The sequence below is a fragment of the Brachyhypopomus gauderio genome, chromosome 15, assembly GCF_052324685.1.
Source record: "Brachyhypopomus gauderio isolate BG-103 chromosome 15, BGAUD_0.2, whole genome shotgun sequence".
Classification (NCBI taxonomy): domain Eukaryota; kingdom Metazoa; phylum Chordata; class Actinopteri; order Gymnotiformes; family Hypopomidae; genus Brachyhypopomus; species Brachyhypopomus gauderio.
Window position 1 is genome coordinate 15335205 of NC_135225.1, and position 16404 is coordinate 15351608.

Here is a 16404-nt window from a genome sequence, read left to right on the forward strand (position 1 = left end):
GGTGTCGGTTATCATAAATATATTTATACATGATTATGGCTCTCACACACATGACTTTGCATTTGTCATATACAGATTTTAACCATTACATACTTTTTCAATACGAAGGATCTAGTCAGTATAAATGAACAATTACAATGTGAAGTGCAATTAGTTCTATACTGCATATTTATGCTGCAAATGGCATATGTGAATCTTCTAGGGGAATCTTTTGTGGGCAGAAATGACAATTAAAGCAAAGTCATACATCATGAGAGAAGTGAGATTGTATTTACACATATTTGCCAAAATCACACATCCCTTAGCAAAAAGCAGATAATTTGAAAACCAAAAAAAAAAAAAACACTTTGTTTTAAAGTTTTGAAGTCTTCGCCACCATAGGGATACAATATAGACCTGCAGAGAACAAACTTAGCCCAGACTGGATGACAGTGTCTACGAAATGTTGAAAATCTAGGCTGAATGTACTGAAAATGTTGTCCAGTCACAGCACTTCTTTAATAGTTTGTTGTTTAGCAACAAGGCTATTATTTAGAAATAGACCAATTAAACATGCCAAAGCAACAAAAGGCCTTTAAAACAAGTAGACTAGTACCTCAGCGTTAAAACGTTAATTAAACAAATAGACTAGTACCTTAGCATTTTAAAATGTAAATTAAACCAATAGGCTAGTACCTTAGCGTTTAAACTACTTAATTATAAGATGAAATTTGGAGAAGTCATTTAAATGCAGTCAGGAATATGAACATAGTCTTTCACAATCAAGAATATGAAATTGTGCTATGGATAAACAATTGTGTATAGCTATAAGATTTAAACCATAACTCTAGGTGCTTACTAACAACATGTGTAAGTCTTTGGGTAAGTAAAAAAAAAAACAACAACCATATTTACAATTTTAATGTAATTTCAATGTAAAGGAAGGACATAATTAAAAAGTAAAATAACTGATTACTAAAAGAGAAATGGCTGATATATGTTTTTGTAGTAAATGCTCAAATCATGACAGAATAATCTTAGTTATCTTAGTCTAACCCTAACCCTAAGTTCTTTGGTCAAATTGGGCACACACGTCTGACTTAGAAATCCTTCTCCCTCTGTGACCTGCGTGAAATTGACCTGAACTTACCCCTGCACGCAATTCTGGTTTACTCTGAAAAATATGACCACATGCTCCATAGTTCCATCACCCCAAGAGGGACTGATCTTTAAACTGATCTTTTGGCATGATCTTTAGAGATCGGCCTTCCTTGTAGGACATAACATGCTCATATAAACATAACGTCCTCATATGAACATAACATCCTCATATGGACATATTAACGTTTTACATTATTTAATTACAGATCCTTTATAATTCTTCTTATTCTTTTCTTATTTACATGTTTTCTATGTTTTTCTTAGCTAGAAAATAAGGAATGCAGAATAAGAATTAAATTTCTCAGTTTGTCAGATATAATATATTTTGTTTTCATCAGCTAAAAGCAGAATTTGATGAAGATTCTTCAGAACTGTAATTTGGCTACACTGAGGACTGAAGCATCTGGGTTATCTTGATCATTATCTTTACTAGACAGGAGCAGAATTTGAACCCTTTTTGGAACAGTACGGCACGCATGTGTTTGTCTCGTTTAATAAATGTTGTTTTTTTTACTGTCAGCACCTCCTCCCTCGCACTGTGATACTTTAGTATAGTCCAATAAAAATATTGAAATATTTAAAATTTATATAAATATATATTTTTAAATATATAGTAACAAAATCTATAGAAACAGCATCAAATATATCATTGAATCTTTTTATTGCATGTGAGGTTAATATTTGACCCTTACTGTATCTGTACTGTATCTGATGCCGTATCTCTTCTTATCTCTTGTCTTTGCTGATAAGCACTATGGTGGAGTAGCAAACTGTGAGCACTGACACTACTGGACCAGTGTCGCTGTTCTCAGTGCAGGTCGTGCTGGTTCAGTCCCAGCATGCACCTTGTGTTGGTTCAGTCCCAGCATGCACCTTGTGTTGGTTCAGTCCCAGCAAGCACCTTGTGCTGGTTCAGTCCCAGCATGCACCTTGTGCTGGTTCAGTCCCAGCATGCATCTTGTGATGGTTCAGGGTTTGAGACGTCCTGGCTCCGAGACGTCCTGGCTCTGAGATGTCCTGGGTTTGGAACATCCTGGCTCTGAGATGTCCTGGGTCTGAGACATCCTGGGTTTGAGACGTCCTGGCTCCGAGACGTCCTGGCTCTGAGATGTCCTGGGTTTGAGACATCCTGGGTCTGAGACATCCTGGCTCTGAGACATCCTGGCTCTGAGACATCCTGGGTCTGAGATGTCCTGGCTCTGAGACGTCCTGGGTTTGAGACATACTGGGTTTGAAAGTCCTGGGTCTGAGACGTCCTGGCTCTGAGATGTCCTGGGTTTGAGAGATCCTGGGTCTGAGACGTCCTAGCTCTGAGATGTTCTGGGTCTGAGACGTCCTGGGTCTGAGACGTCCTGGGTCTGAGACATCCTGGGTCTGACATGTCCTGGGTGTAGATGTCCTGGGTTTGAGACATCCTGGCTCTGACATGTCTTGGGTCTGAGACGTCATGGGTTTGAGACGTCCTGGGTTTGAGATATTCTGGGTCTGAGACGTCCTGGGTTTGAGATGTCCTGTGTCTGAGACGTCCTGTGTCTGAGACATCCTGTGTCTGAGACGTCCTGGCTCTGAGACGTCCTGGCTCTGAGACGTCCTGGGTCTGAGACGTCCTGGGTTTGAGATGTCCTGGCTCTGAGGTGTCCTGGGTCTGAGACATCCTGGGCCTGTGTCCACTGTTTTATCATGACGTTGCTTCAAAGGAAATGAAATCACCACTTTCTGCGTTTGAAAAGTATAGTAACAAAATCTATAGAAACAGCATCAAATATATCATTGAATCTCTTTAGTGCATGTGAGGTTAATATTTGACCCTTACTGTATCTGTACTGTATCAGATGTCGTATCTCTTCTTATCTCTTGTCTTTGCTGATAAGCACTATGGTGGAGTAGCTGACTGAGTACTGACGCTACTGGACCAGTGTTGCTGTTCTCAGTGCAGGTCGTGCTGGTTCAGTCCCAGCATGCAGCATGTGTTGGTTCCCTGTTCCTTCTGCTTGGCTTTCTGCTCACAGGCAGTGTTGGGAACATTACTTTAAAAAAAGTAATTAGTTATAGTTACTTACTACTTGTTCAAAAAAGTTACTGAGTTAGTAAATGAATTACTCTATAATAAAAGTAACTCGTTACCAGGGAAAGTAACTATTTGCATTACAAAATAACGTTTTTTAAAAAAGTTATATGCCAATGAATAAGGATTTTTTGAAAAAGCAGTTTTCACAGTTAGTTGAAATGAGTAGATGAGAAAGGTGTTTTGTGACGTTCGGCGAGGGACAAAGGACGAGACACTGAATCCTTCTTTGTAGCAGACATCACGTTTATTTTAACAGATTGCGCAATAGCGCACGAGGAACATAGAAAGACGCACACGGAAACGTGTAGACTTTAGACAACGACGAGCACAGGACACTGCGCGAGCGCACATTAAATAGACAAACCACATTAGCCCCACGTGATTACGAGACGATTCACAGGTGAGACACATTATCACACGACATAGCCATCACCACGGAGTTCCACAGACAAAGCACGTGGACTACGTATACACACCCCCAAAGGGGAGGGGCCGGGGTCATCAACGTGACATGTTTAACTTTTTATATTTATTGCACATCCACAGACCAGTGCAGGATAAAATCCTTAAAAATCTTTGTTAAAAAAAAAAAAAAAAAAAAGCAAAAGTAAACAGTTAGACATACAAGTGCATACAAGTGCATTTACATCTATCAAATTAAATAAAATTCTCTCAACCTGAGACGACTGGTTTGTTCACAAGAGAAGTAAACTTAACAATAAAACTGTAACGCAGGAGTACAGGGAAGTACCCACCGCGTATAGTGAGTGTGAATAGGAGGACCCAAGTGCCGTCTAACACCACGCCAGCGTATGTAAAAACAAAACACAAGAAAGTAATCACTCTGAACCAAACAAACAAAACAAACGCGGAAAACTCGACGCGTGAAAAGGGAAACAATATAAACCGTGATAGCACGGTAAAAACAATGAAACAAAACGAACGCGGAAAAAACTGAACGCGTGACAAAACAAAAGCTCAACCGTAAGGAGACGGGAGAAAAAATAAAACAAACGTAACTGAAATAGCACGGATAAAAGCGACGCGAAAACGAAACTGAAAATGCCAGTGAAGGAAGCTGGCCAGCAGGCAGAAAACGCCGCAAAAAAAACAAAACCCTTCACAAAAACAAAGACAAACAAATGACAGGAAGAGAAATAGGCTTGTGAAAACTTGAGGAAGGTCAGGGAGCGACGCAGGAGAGAAATCTCGAAGGAGAGCAGGAGACAAACAAAGAGAGAGAGAGGTGATGAGACACCTTGTAACTCGTGTGAAGAATACCACAGAGACCGAGGATACCGGCTGAAAGCGCATGGAAACCACAACGAATCAGCAATGATCCGTTTCCCAAAGCTTCCTTAAGAAGCCTTAGAACAGCTGAAACGAATCATTGCTGATTACGTGCAGCAAGTCTAGGACTGACTCGGGTGCCCCTCCTGGTGGTAGAGGGAGTGGCAGCCGAGTCAGCCTTGACAGAGCCCCCCCCTCTAGGTCCGAGTCCACGCGGGCCCAACGCGACGGCCCTGGCACGGCGGAAATCCCGGATCAAGGACCTGTCAACGACGCGAGAGGCGGGGACCCAGGAGCGCTCCTCGGGGCCGTAACCCGTCCAGTCAACCAGGTACTGGTCCCGACCCCGAACACGGCGGTGGTCCAACAACCGGTTGACCGTGTACACAGGACCGCCGTCGACCATGCAGGGAGCCGGCGGGGCAGGAGCACGGGGCATGTTACATAGAACAGGACGGAGACGCGAAACGTGAAACACCGGGTGGACCCTCCGGCACCAACCGGTAAGCGAACGGGTTGATGCGCCTGTCCACCTTGAAGGGACCCAGGTAGCGAGGAGCCAGCTTCTTGGTCCCGCCACGGACAGGCAGGTCCTTAGCGGACAACCAAACGTGCTGACCCGGGCAAAACGACAGGGCAGGAAGGCGGTGCCTATCGGCGCTTCGACAGTAGCCGGAGGAGGCAGACATCAAGGCCTTACGGGCCCTATGCCAGGCCAACCTACATCGCCGCACCATAGCCCGGGCACCCGGAACGGCCACCTCCTCCTCCTGGTTATCGAACATAGGAGGGGCGTACCCGTAGAGGCATTCGAAGGGGGACATCCTGAGGGCCGAGTGCCACAAGGTGTTATGGGCATACTCTGCCCACAGAAGCTGGTCAGACCAGGAGGAGGGGTTTGAGGAAGCCAGACACCAAAGCGTCTGCTCGAGGTCTTGGTTGGTGCGCTCCGTCTGACCATTGGTCTGGGGGTGATACCCAGAGGATAAACTAGCCCTGGACCCCAAGAGCTTCAGGAAAGAACCCCAAAAACGACTGGTGAATTGGGGCCCCCTGTCGGACACCACGTCGGCAGGAAAGCCGTGGTGCCGGACTATGTTGTGCAGGAAGAGAAACGCGGTCTCGCAGGCAGAGGGAAGCCGAGGTAAGGCCAGGAACCTAGCGGTTTTAGAAAACCGGTCCACGATGACCAGAATAGTGGTGTTACCCCGAGAGGGAGGCAACCCGGTAACAAAGTCTAAGGCCACGTGCGCCCAAGGTCTTGACGGTATGGGCAAAGGGCGTAACAGACCGGCGGGTTTGGTATGGGTCACCTTATTTCTGGTGCACGTTTCGCAGGCGGTGACAAAACAAGTCACCTCTTGGTCCATCCCGGGCCACCAGAACCTACCCTGGATGAGTTTCAGAGTATGCCGTGACCCGGGATGAGCAGCGAAGGGTGAAGCGTGACCCCACTCCATAACCTTCTTGCGTAACCTAGGATGGACGTAGAGGCGGTCGGAGGGACCACCCCCAGGCCCTGGGTCACTGGTAAGAGCTTGTTTAACCTCTGTTTCTATGGCCCACTGCAGGGGTGCCACGATTTTGGAGGCGGGCAGCACGGTGCTGGGCTCAGAGGTGTGAGGAGGCGACTCCCACTGACGGGACAGAGCATCAGGCTTGGCGTTTTTCGTGCCCGGACGATAGGAGAGCGTGAAATCAAAACGCCCGAAAAACAAGGATCACCTGGCTTGTCTGGGATTCAGACGCTTGGCCTGCTGGAGGTAGGCCAGGTTCTTATGGTCGGTCCAGACCAGGAAAGGGTGCTTAGCCCCCTCCAACCAGTTTCTCCATTCTTCTAGGGCTAATTTAACGTCCAAAAGTTCCTTATCCCCTACATCGTAATTGCGTTCAGCGGGGGACATGCGATGGGAATAATACGCACACGGATGGAGTTTAGGAGGGGACCCGGTTCTCTGGGAGAGAACGGCGCCTATCCCATAGTCCGAGGCATCGACCTCTACAACAAACGGTAGGTCGGGATCCGGCATGCACAACACAGGTTCGGAAGTGAACCGTTTTTTGAGGTCGTCGAAAGCCTGCTGAGCTTCAGGAGTCCAGACAAAAGGACCGGGGCTCTTCTTGGTGAGAGTGATCAGAGGAGCCACAAGGGTGCTAAAGGCCTTAATGAAACAACGGTAGAAATTGGCGAATCCTAAAAAACGCTGCACCAAGTGGAGTGAGGTAGGAGTGGGCCAATGAGCAACGGCCCGGACCTTAGAGGGGTCCATGGCCAGGGTGTTCTGGGCGATACGGTAGCCTAGAAAGCCTATTTCCTGTACATGAAATAATGACTTTTCTAGTTTGATGGATAAGTGGTTCTCGAGGAGTAGTTGGAGCACCCGCCGGACGTGTTTGTTGTGTTCTGCCTCGGATTTGCTGTAGATGAGGATATCATCTAGATAAACGAAGACATATCTGTCCAGAGCCTCCCTCAGGACTTCGTTAATGAAGCGCTGGAACACGGCCGGGGCGTTCATTAAACCAAAGGGCATGACAAGATACTCGTAGTGGCCAGAGGGCGTGATAAACGCAGTCTTCCACTCGTCACCCTCCCTTACCCTGACTAAATTGTAGGCACTCCTCAGGTCAAGCTTACTAAAGATAGTGGCCTGCTGGAGGGCCTCTAAGGCGGTAGCCATGAGGGGTAACGGGTGACGATCCTTGACCGTGACCTTGTTAAGCCCCCGGTAGTCGATACATGGTCTGAGTCCCCCATCTTTCTTTCCCACAAAGAAAAAACCTGCACCAGCAGGAGAGGTGGATGGCTGGATAAACCCGGCTGCCAGGGCTTCCCGTATGTATGTCTCCATGGCCTTACGTTCGGGTACAGCCAGAGAGAAGAGACGGCCCCTAGGGGGACTAGTGCCTGGCAGTAACTCTATGGCCATGTCGTGAGCCCTATGCGGAGGAAGGAAGCCTGCCTTCTTTTTGCTGAATACCTCTCTGAGGTCGTGGTAAACAGCAGGGACCGGAGTAAGATCGACCGGGTCAGGTGTATGACCGGTAGTGGTTTCGGAGCCTAAGCATGTGTCCTTGCAGACCGCTCCCCAACTACGGACAGAACGGGAAAGCCAATCCACCTCTGGGTTGTAGCGTTGGAGCCAAGGAAAACCCAGAATAAGACGCATCTGGGGTGCGCTAATGACATAGAGGGTGAGCTGTTCTCGGTGGCCTCCAATACTATGTCTAGCGGGATGGTCTGCTTAATGACTTCGCCTGAAGTCAAGGCACATCCATCAACGGCCGCTACAGACATGGGTTTCTCCAAGTCGACAAGCGGTGAGTGCATTGGCGCTCCATCCACTCTCTGAGGCTAGCGTCCTGAACGCCAGAGAATAGTCTGCCACAGACATTTTACCCTGTCTTAGGCGCAGGAGACGAGACCCAACCACACCCCCTGAGGACGGATGATAGAACACGCTTTTCATGGCCGCGGCGAATCGCTCGTACGTGGTGCACACTTCTGCTTGTGCTTCCCATAGTGGGGTAGCCCAAGCCAGAGCCCTTTCGGTTAGCAGTGCTACCACGTAGGCTACCTTGGCACGCTCAGAGGGAAACCTAGAGGGCTGTTGTTCAAATACCAATGAACATTGCAGTAAAAACCCTCTACACCCCTCAGGATCCCCTGAGTAGCGGGGTGGACACGGGAGAACGGGTTCAAGGCGTGGAGCTGAAACAGGGAGATCGACAGGTGCAGCGGGAGGTGTAGGTGAGGCTGCAGCAGAACCAGCTAGAGCCTGTAAGGCGACATTGACCCCATTAAGCTGCTCCATAATCTATCGCAGTGCCTGCTCGTGGCTGCCAAGCAACTGCCCTTGGCTAGTGAGAGCAGCTCTTAACTCCGCTGCCTCATGATTACCGGCTGGGTCCATAGTATGGCTGATTCGTTCTGTAACGCGGGAGTACAGGGAAGTACCTACCGCGTATAGTGAGTGTGAATAGGAGGACCCAAGTGCCGTCTAACACCACGCCAGCGTATGTAAAAACAAAACACAAGAAAGTAATCACTCTGAACCAAACAAACAAAACAAACGCGGAAAACTCGACGCGTGAAAAGGAAAACAATATAAACTGTGATAGCACGGTAAAAATAATGAAACAAAACGAACGCGGAAAAAACTGAACGCGTGACAAAACAAAAGCTCAACCGTAAGGAGACGGGAGAAAAAAATAAAACAAACGTAACTGAAATAGCGCGGATAAAAGCGACGCGAAAACGAAACTGAAAATGCCAGTGAAGGAAGCTGGCCAGCAGGCAGAAAACGCCGCAAAAAAACAAAACCCTTCACAAAAACAAAGACAAACAAATGACAGGAAGAGAAATAGGCTTGTGAAAACTTGAGGAAGGTCAGGGAGCGACGCAGGAGAGAAATCTCGAAGGAGAGCAGGAGACAAACAAAGAGAGAGAGAGAGAGAGGTGATGAGACACCTTGTAACTCGTGTGAAGAATACCACAGAGACCGAGGATACCGGCTGAAAGCGCATGGAAACCACAACGAATCAGCAATGATCCGTTTCCCAAAGCTTCCTTAAGAAGCCTTAGAACAGCTGAAACGAATCATTGCTGATTACGTGCAGCAAGTCTAGGACTGACTCGGGTGCCCCTCCTGGTGGTAGAGGGAGTGGCAGCCGAGTCAGCCCTGACAAAAACCTCTATTCTTAATTAAATAAATCAAATACCTAGTCTGGTAAACATTCAGGAACATCAAGTATTTTCTTAAATAATGTTTATATCACCACCTTGAAAATGCTCATTTGTCTTCGGCTTACTCCTGACTCGCCATTTCGGCCTCTTTACCATTTGGTGTGTCACTGGTTCGCTTCGGCGCGCGTGTAAAAACACTGGCTCTGATTGGCTACCATAACGCTGCCTTAGCCAATAGCTTACTGATTTGTTAAGTTAAACGGGTGTTACACAGAGAACTGTGACCTGTCGAGATCTGTTACTCTTCACTAGCCTGGGCAGCGGTCCGCTCGGATTACTGTTAGTATATCAGTATATAGTAACGCACTGCTTTTAATGACCAGTAACGTCAACGGCGTTGTAACGACAGGAAAAGTAATTAATTATATTATCCCGTTATTGACAAAATGACGCTGTTACCTAACGCCATTATTTTTAACGACGTTATTCGCAACACTGCTCACAGGTGTCATGGAATGTCTGGGTCTGAGACATCCTGGGTCTGAGACGTCCTGGCTTTGAGATGTCCTGGGTCTGAGACATCCTGGGTCTGAGATGTCCTGGGTCTGAGACATCCTGGGTCTGAGATGTCCTGGGTTTGAGACATCCTGGGTCTAAGATGTCCTGGCTGAGACATGCTGGGTCTGAGATCTCCTGGGTCTGAGACATCCTGGGTCTGAGACGTCCTGGGTTTGAGACATCCTGGCTCTGAGATTTCCTGGGTTTGAGATCTCCTGGGTCTGGGTCCTGGGTCTGAGATGTCCTGGGTCTGAGATGTCCTGGGTTTGAGACGTCTTGGGTCTGAGACGTCCTGGGTCTGAGATGTCCTGGGTTTGAGATGTCCTGGATTTGAGACGTCCTGGGTCTGAGACATCCTGGGTCTGAGACGTCCTGGGTTTGAGACGTCCTGGGTCTGAGATGTCCTGGGTCTGAGACATCCTGGGTCTGAGACATCCTGGGTCTGAGATCTCCTGGGTCTGACACGTCCTAGGTTTGAGACATTCTGGGTCTGAGATGTCCTGGGTTTGAGATATCCTGGGTCTGAGATGTCCTGGGTCTAAGACGTCCTGGGTCTGAGACATCCTGTGTCTGAAACACCCTGGGTCTGAGATGTCCTGGGTCTGAGACATCTTGGGTCTGAGACGTCCTAGATCTGAGATGTCCTGGGTTTGAGATGTCCTGGGTCTGAGACGTTCTGGGTCTGAGATGTCCTGGCTCTGAGATGTCCTGGGTCTGAGACGTCCTGGCTCTGAGATGTCTTTGCTCTGAGACATCCTGGGTCTGAGACGTCCTGGGTTTGAGACGTCCTGGCTCTGAGGTGTCCTGGGTCTGAGACGTCTTGGGTCTGAGACATCCTGGGTCTGTTTAATCTGGCACTGTGTTGTCATGACATTGAGTAAAGGGAACAAAATCACCACTTTCTGCGTTTGACAAATTTCCTACAGACTTCATGTAGCTGCATGTGAGATCTTCATCTGACTCTAATCTCCAGTTTGATCAAATGGCTTTGGCAAACTGCAGACTTATCATACAACACAAGGTCATGGAGGACATGGATTACAGAAATCAGAAAATGGTTATAGCTGACCAAATTCCTTGAAATCACAGGTGGTTCTAAATTCTGGACAGATTTCAAAGGCTGTATAATGTTAATGAGTGTTTTACTCACATACAGATGAGTGTCTTATTGCGTTGTATTGTTTCAGGTATATGCTACAAAGTACAATTTGACAAAGTAACAATTTTTGCCAATAAGTGAAATAACCAACACTTGTAATATTTGTATAAAGCATTGTAGTATGTTTGAAAATAGCATTATAATAATATTATAATATAATATATTTATATTTATATATAATATAATATAAATATAAATATATATTTGTGTGTAGCATTATAGTATATTTGTATGTAGCATTACAGTATATTTGTATATTGCATTATAGTATATTTGTATGTAGCTGTCACGCTACAGCCCAGAACCCCTCCCTTTGGGTGTGAGTTAATGTAGTCCATGTCTTTATATGTACGTCCATGGGTGTGGCTTGTTGTGTGTGTGTGTGTGTGTGTGTGTGTGTGTGTGTGTTCACTTGTTTCATTAGACCAGTGTTTCTCAAAGAGTGGGGCGCGCCCGCATGGGTATTGCAGGTGGGGCGAAAGCAATTGGAAGAAATGAGCCTTTTTAAGCCTGTCATTTTAATGCCTGCTTGTTTTGCATAAACCCCGGATGTTTAAAATGTCTGCGGAACAGTGTAATCCAAGGCATGGAACTTCCTCTTCTTCTGAGGTGGGGAATGATAGAAAAAGTTTGAGAACCTGAATAAACGTAGCCTTTATTTGAACGCACCTCGTCTTTTTGTCCTCAACTCCCTCGCACCCGTTACAGAAAGACGAGCCGTAAGGATGCCAGGATTCTGGCCATCGGGAAAGAGGTAAAGTAAGCATGGGACAAAGAGGGGAAGCACCAACGTGCTCCCTCTCCCAGGTCCCATCGCACACCATCACCCGGCGCGCAATGCAAAGTTCTGGATGTGGCCTCGGAAAATGAGGGAGAGCGCATATGATGTAGCTACGTGCAGCTACATGCTCGCGAGGCTGAGGAGGAGGGACCGGCAGGTTACTACCGTAGACCTCGCACTCAGTGAGGGACTCCTCCCCCCTGGCAAGAGAGGTTCACTTAGGCACATGAGAAGACGTGATGCTCGCCACCGGAGAAGTGGTTCTTGCGCCGCCAGAGGTCGAGTTCCTGGATGAAGACTCCGAGGAGGAGTATTCTCCCTCAGTGTGCTCGGAAAGCACCATTTACTACGAGGGGGATGACGTCAGCCCCCCTCCCTCCGAGTACGAGGAGGAGAGGGAAGAGTATTCTCCCTCAGTGTACTTGGAAAGCACCACCGTTCACTACGAGGGGGATGACGTCAGCCTCCCTCGGTCGGAGTGCGCAACTGACCCAGAGGAGTATGGTGAAAGTGACAGCCCCCCTCCAGCCGAGTATAAGTGTGTTTCATGTATATGCTACAAAGTAACAATTTTTGCCAATAAGTGAAATAACCAACACTTGTAATTGTAAACACTTGAGGGTGAAGTCGTGGGGGAGGGGCCACCGGGCCAAGGACGCTCCGCGGTCTTCCTCAGAGGAGAAGATGGAGTGTCCGGAGGGCAGCACACCTGAGGCCACCAGCATGAGGAGCTGCTACTCCTCAGAGGAGGAGATGGAGTTTGAGGAGGGAAGGCGAGAGTCACCGCATAAAGCTCCCCCTCCAGGAGCGTGGCTCGGGTATGACCCCGCAGAGCGCCCTCACGAGGCGTTTCACGGGACCCCCAGTACTCCTAGGCAGCCTTGCATCGGACAGCGCCCTCCAGGGTCTGCCAGCCGGCCCAGAAACAAGAGCCTGCGCAATCTACTAGGGCTCCCGATGCGGGGGAGCGACCACGGGGCTCCGCGAGAGGACTGAAGGGAAAAGGATCGGGGTCGAAGCCCATCACCCAGGACTGCCTTTTTCCCCAGTCACGGGGTTGCAGGCATGGAAGCCTGGTCTTCTGTTTCCACTGATCCCTGTGCTTGTGTTTTTGTCTGTCCCGGTGTTTCTCCCCAATCCCTTGTTCCCCTTCGTGCCCTTTGTTTTGCATGTGCCTATTTGTGTCTTCGTGAATGTGACTGTGATGTCTAACATCTTTTCCCCTGTTTTCGCAGGGAGGGTGTTCTAAGTTGTTGTGTGGCGAGCTCTCCGCCACGAGTCGACGTCTCCCGGGCACAAAGGCATTTGTTGCTGCAATAGGCAAAATAGTTATATTAAAATAGTTTTTTGCTTTCATCATACCTTACTGGAATGCCTTGGTCTAGTATCAGCCATATGCCTTTGTGTTTGGTCCCATATTCCTCTCCAGGGCCGGTCACCACGGGGGCGAGGTGTCCCGCCCCCTCAATGTAAATAATAAGAACCATTTATTTTACAACAATCGCTACATGGCGCCCCCTCGGCTGCTCAACAATCGTTACACGCCACCCCCCGCTCAACAACTTGCATTCGCCACCCCCCCCCCTTTCCCCCGCTCAACAACAACTTACGTTCGCAAAATTTTCTGACGCCCCCTCACTGTATATGTTCTGGCGCCGGCCCTGTTCCTCTCCCACTCCAAACAGCCACTTCCTTAAGGCCTCAATCCTCAGGCCAAACTGGACACACCACAATTTCAACTTCTCTGGTAAATGAAACCTTATTACTATTAACAGCCTTGACTGATTCTGTCTGTAGCCCTGCAGTGTTCAGTGTTGCACTGCATCATCTACCCTCACACTTAACTCGTTTCTCCAGGATGGATGGGTTCAATTCCCTTCCACATTGAACCAGCACTTCTATAAAATGTCCTAACAGAAGGGAAGAATTCCCTTTGATTAAGACATTTTCCAGCAGAGGTTTTTCCTTAACTGTTGACAAATGTCTAGACTTCTTTGGTTTAACCTTCATCCTTGCCCACCTAAGATGATCAAAACAACCATCCACTCTGCCGTCTAATAGACTGAAACGTACCATCCTTCCAGCCCAGCAGGCAAGATCCCTCATACTGATAATAATGAGCCCTCATACTGGATATCTTTAAAACACTCAACCAGGCCCGTTGACAGTCTTGCTGGGGCCCGGGACAAGAAAGTTTCATGTGCCCCCCCCCCCCCCCCCCCCGGCTTACGTCAATTGAATTTTCTCTGTAGCAGACAATACTTGTGTTAGGTCATATAGTATAATACAGCCACACATCAGCTGTTTCTGACAGCTGACTGGTTTATACTTGACGTGTGGCGAGCGGCGCGAGGGTCCGCGCGGCGAAAATGACGTAATCGCAGTGGCACCGAATGTGCGCGAGAGTCTCGATTCTTCGCGAGGTCGTGCACCTCTCAAATTTTGTAACTTCGCGCGCCGCGCTTCAGCGCAATGAACAAAGTCACGTTTGCAGGGTTCTTACACCTTTATAAGGTGGAATTCAAGCACTTGTACGTCACTTTAAAGGTCCATTTCAATATTTCCCTGAACGCTAAACTTAATTAAGTTAAATATTTATACATATACTCGAATTAATTTGCTTTTTATTTACATTATTTAATGGTTGTTTATTTTCAAAACGCCCAATCTTAACGTCTTCACGTTCTCTCATTTTTCGTCCTGGAATTACATTTGTTGTGAAACGAAGTAGTACTTTAGCCTAAATTCCAGCACTTTTCAAACCTGGAACACAATGCATTAAAATACATTAAAATTCGACTTTCTTTTCTGCGCTCCAGATTTCTGGATCAAACCATTTTTCAGTGGGAGGCGGGGGTGTATGCACTTAATGGAAAATATGCAGATAGGTAAAAAACATATATTTTAGCCATTGAGCTTATTTTGAGTACAACATTTTATATTAATGAAAGATTTCAAGATTATTTAAAATTATAGACTTTAAATAAAAAATAAATTGCTGGGCTCTTTGATGGGCCCCCCTGGCCCTGGGGCCCGGGACAACAGACCGGGTTGTCCCCCCTGTCGACGGGGCTGCACTCAACGCTGATAAGAGGCTTAGGAGTAGCAAGCTTAGGTCTGTTCGAAGCAAAACTTCAAACTCAGTTTGTCTCTGTTATAAAGGCTAAAGGCATACACTCTAATCCAGGCCCAGCAGGAGGTAAACACCAGCTCAGACCACCGGACCAAAGAGTGGTCCATTCCTCCCTTCTGAGAATGCCGGGTTCTGTCACAGTTTCCAAATGCAGCCAGTGTCATCAACAACATACCCCACTGACATGAATATATTATATTATATATTAGACATATATATATATATATGTCTATATATATAAATATATGTCTAATATATACTATATTATATATTAGACCACATTTTGTCACTCCTGTTAGCACTCCAATCCAGGCAAGTTAACTTGCACTTTGTATGTATTTTTTTCACCTATTGTATTTTGTTTTGTCTCACACACCAGAGGTGGGACCAAGTCAGTGTTTTGCAAGTCTCAAGTAAGTCCAAGTCTTTATACCTCAAGTCCCGAGTCAAGTCTCAAGCAAAGACACTCAAGTCAAGTCAAGTCTCGAGTCAAGACAGGCATCAGTCAAGTCAAGTCCCAAGTCTGAAACTTGGAATTTCAAGTCCTTTCGAGTCTTTTTTTTTTTTTTTTTACCAATGTTGCAGGTATATTTTAAATGTAAATAATAGACATGCGTTCTTTTTAAAATCTGTATTCTCCTCAAATCTTGATAAAACATGTGCAACTGAAAACACGAAGTATTAAAAAAAATTAAAATTACACCTCTTTATTGCACAGTTCAATTTGTTAAACTTAGCTGCAAAAATATTCATACTTTAAACTACAATTTTCCAGAAATAAATATTCTGTGAAAAAGTCATAAGTAGAACTCCATGTTCAAATAAAAAGTGCTGATATTTTCACAGTACAATACAAAGAACCATAACAGCATTTTCCCTCTCTTCTCTTATCTGGTTTCTTGGAGAACATGTGTGAGTGACACAAGACAAACAAATATAAGAACTGAACAATTAACAGGAATCTGCAACTTTAGACATTTCAGTAAACTATTCTGCATTGCATTTCCTGGCCAAAAGTCTGTATGTCATTTGTGCACGATGAATTATGTCCCCATAGCTGAAAACTCGCTCCACTTTTGTCAATATATTTTTTTCTCGACGTAGATGTCTTCAAATACACAATCCATGCTGAGATAGAACTGGATATTATGATGGTGACAGAGAGAGGCTCTCTTCCCCGAGTTCAGATACAGAACCCAGGGTTGCCAACTCTCACGCATTGAGCGTGAGACACACGCATTTGACCGTCTTCACACGCTCTCACGCCACACGTCCGATTTCTCACGACGGAAAAAAAAATCTAGTTTATTTACCTCTGATCCACATCTATGATTCAATGAGTTACTAGTTCGCTCTGGCACCAACCCCTGGCGATCGATCGATCGCGATATAATACTTAATTTGTGTCCATTTTACACCCCGCCCGGTAAAAATTTACGTTCGCCAACCCCCCATTTGATTGGTTGTGCTGCAGCTCATGCACACACACGTACAGAGTATGGAAAAGCAGAGGACTGGTCTGCGTCAGAAGGACGGAAATGAAATTAATGGGGCGCACTTTATAAATATTAATATGCGTTTTAAAATT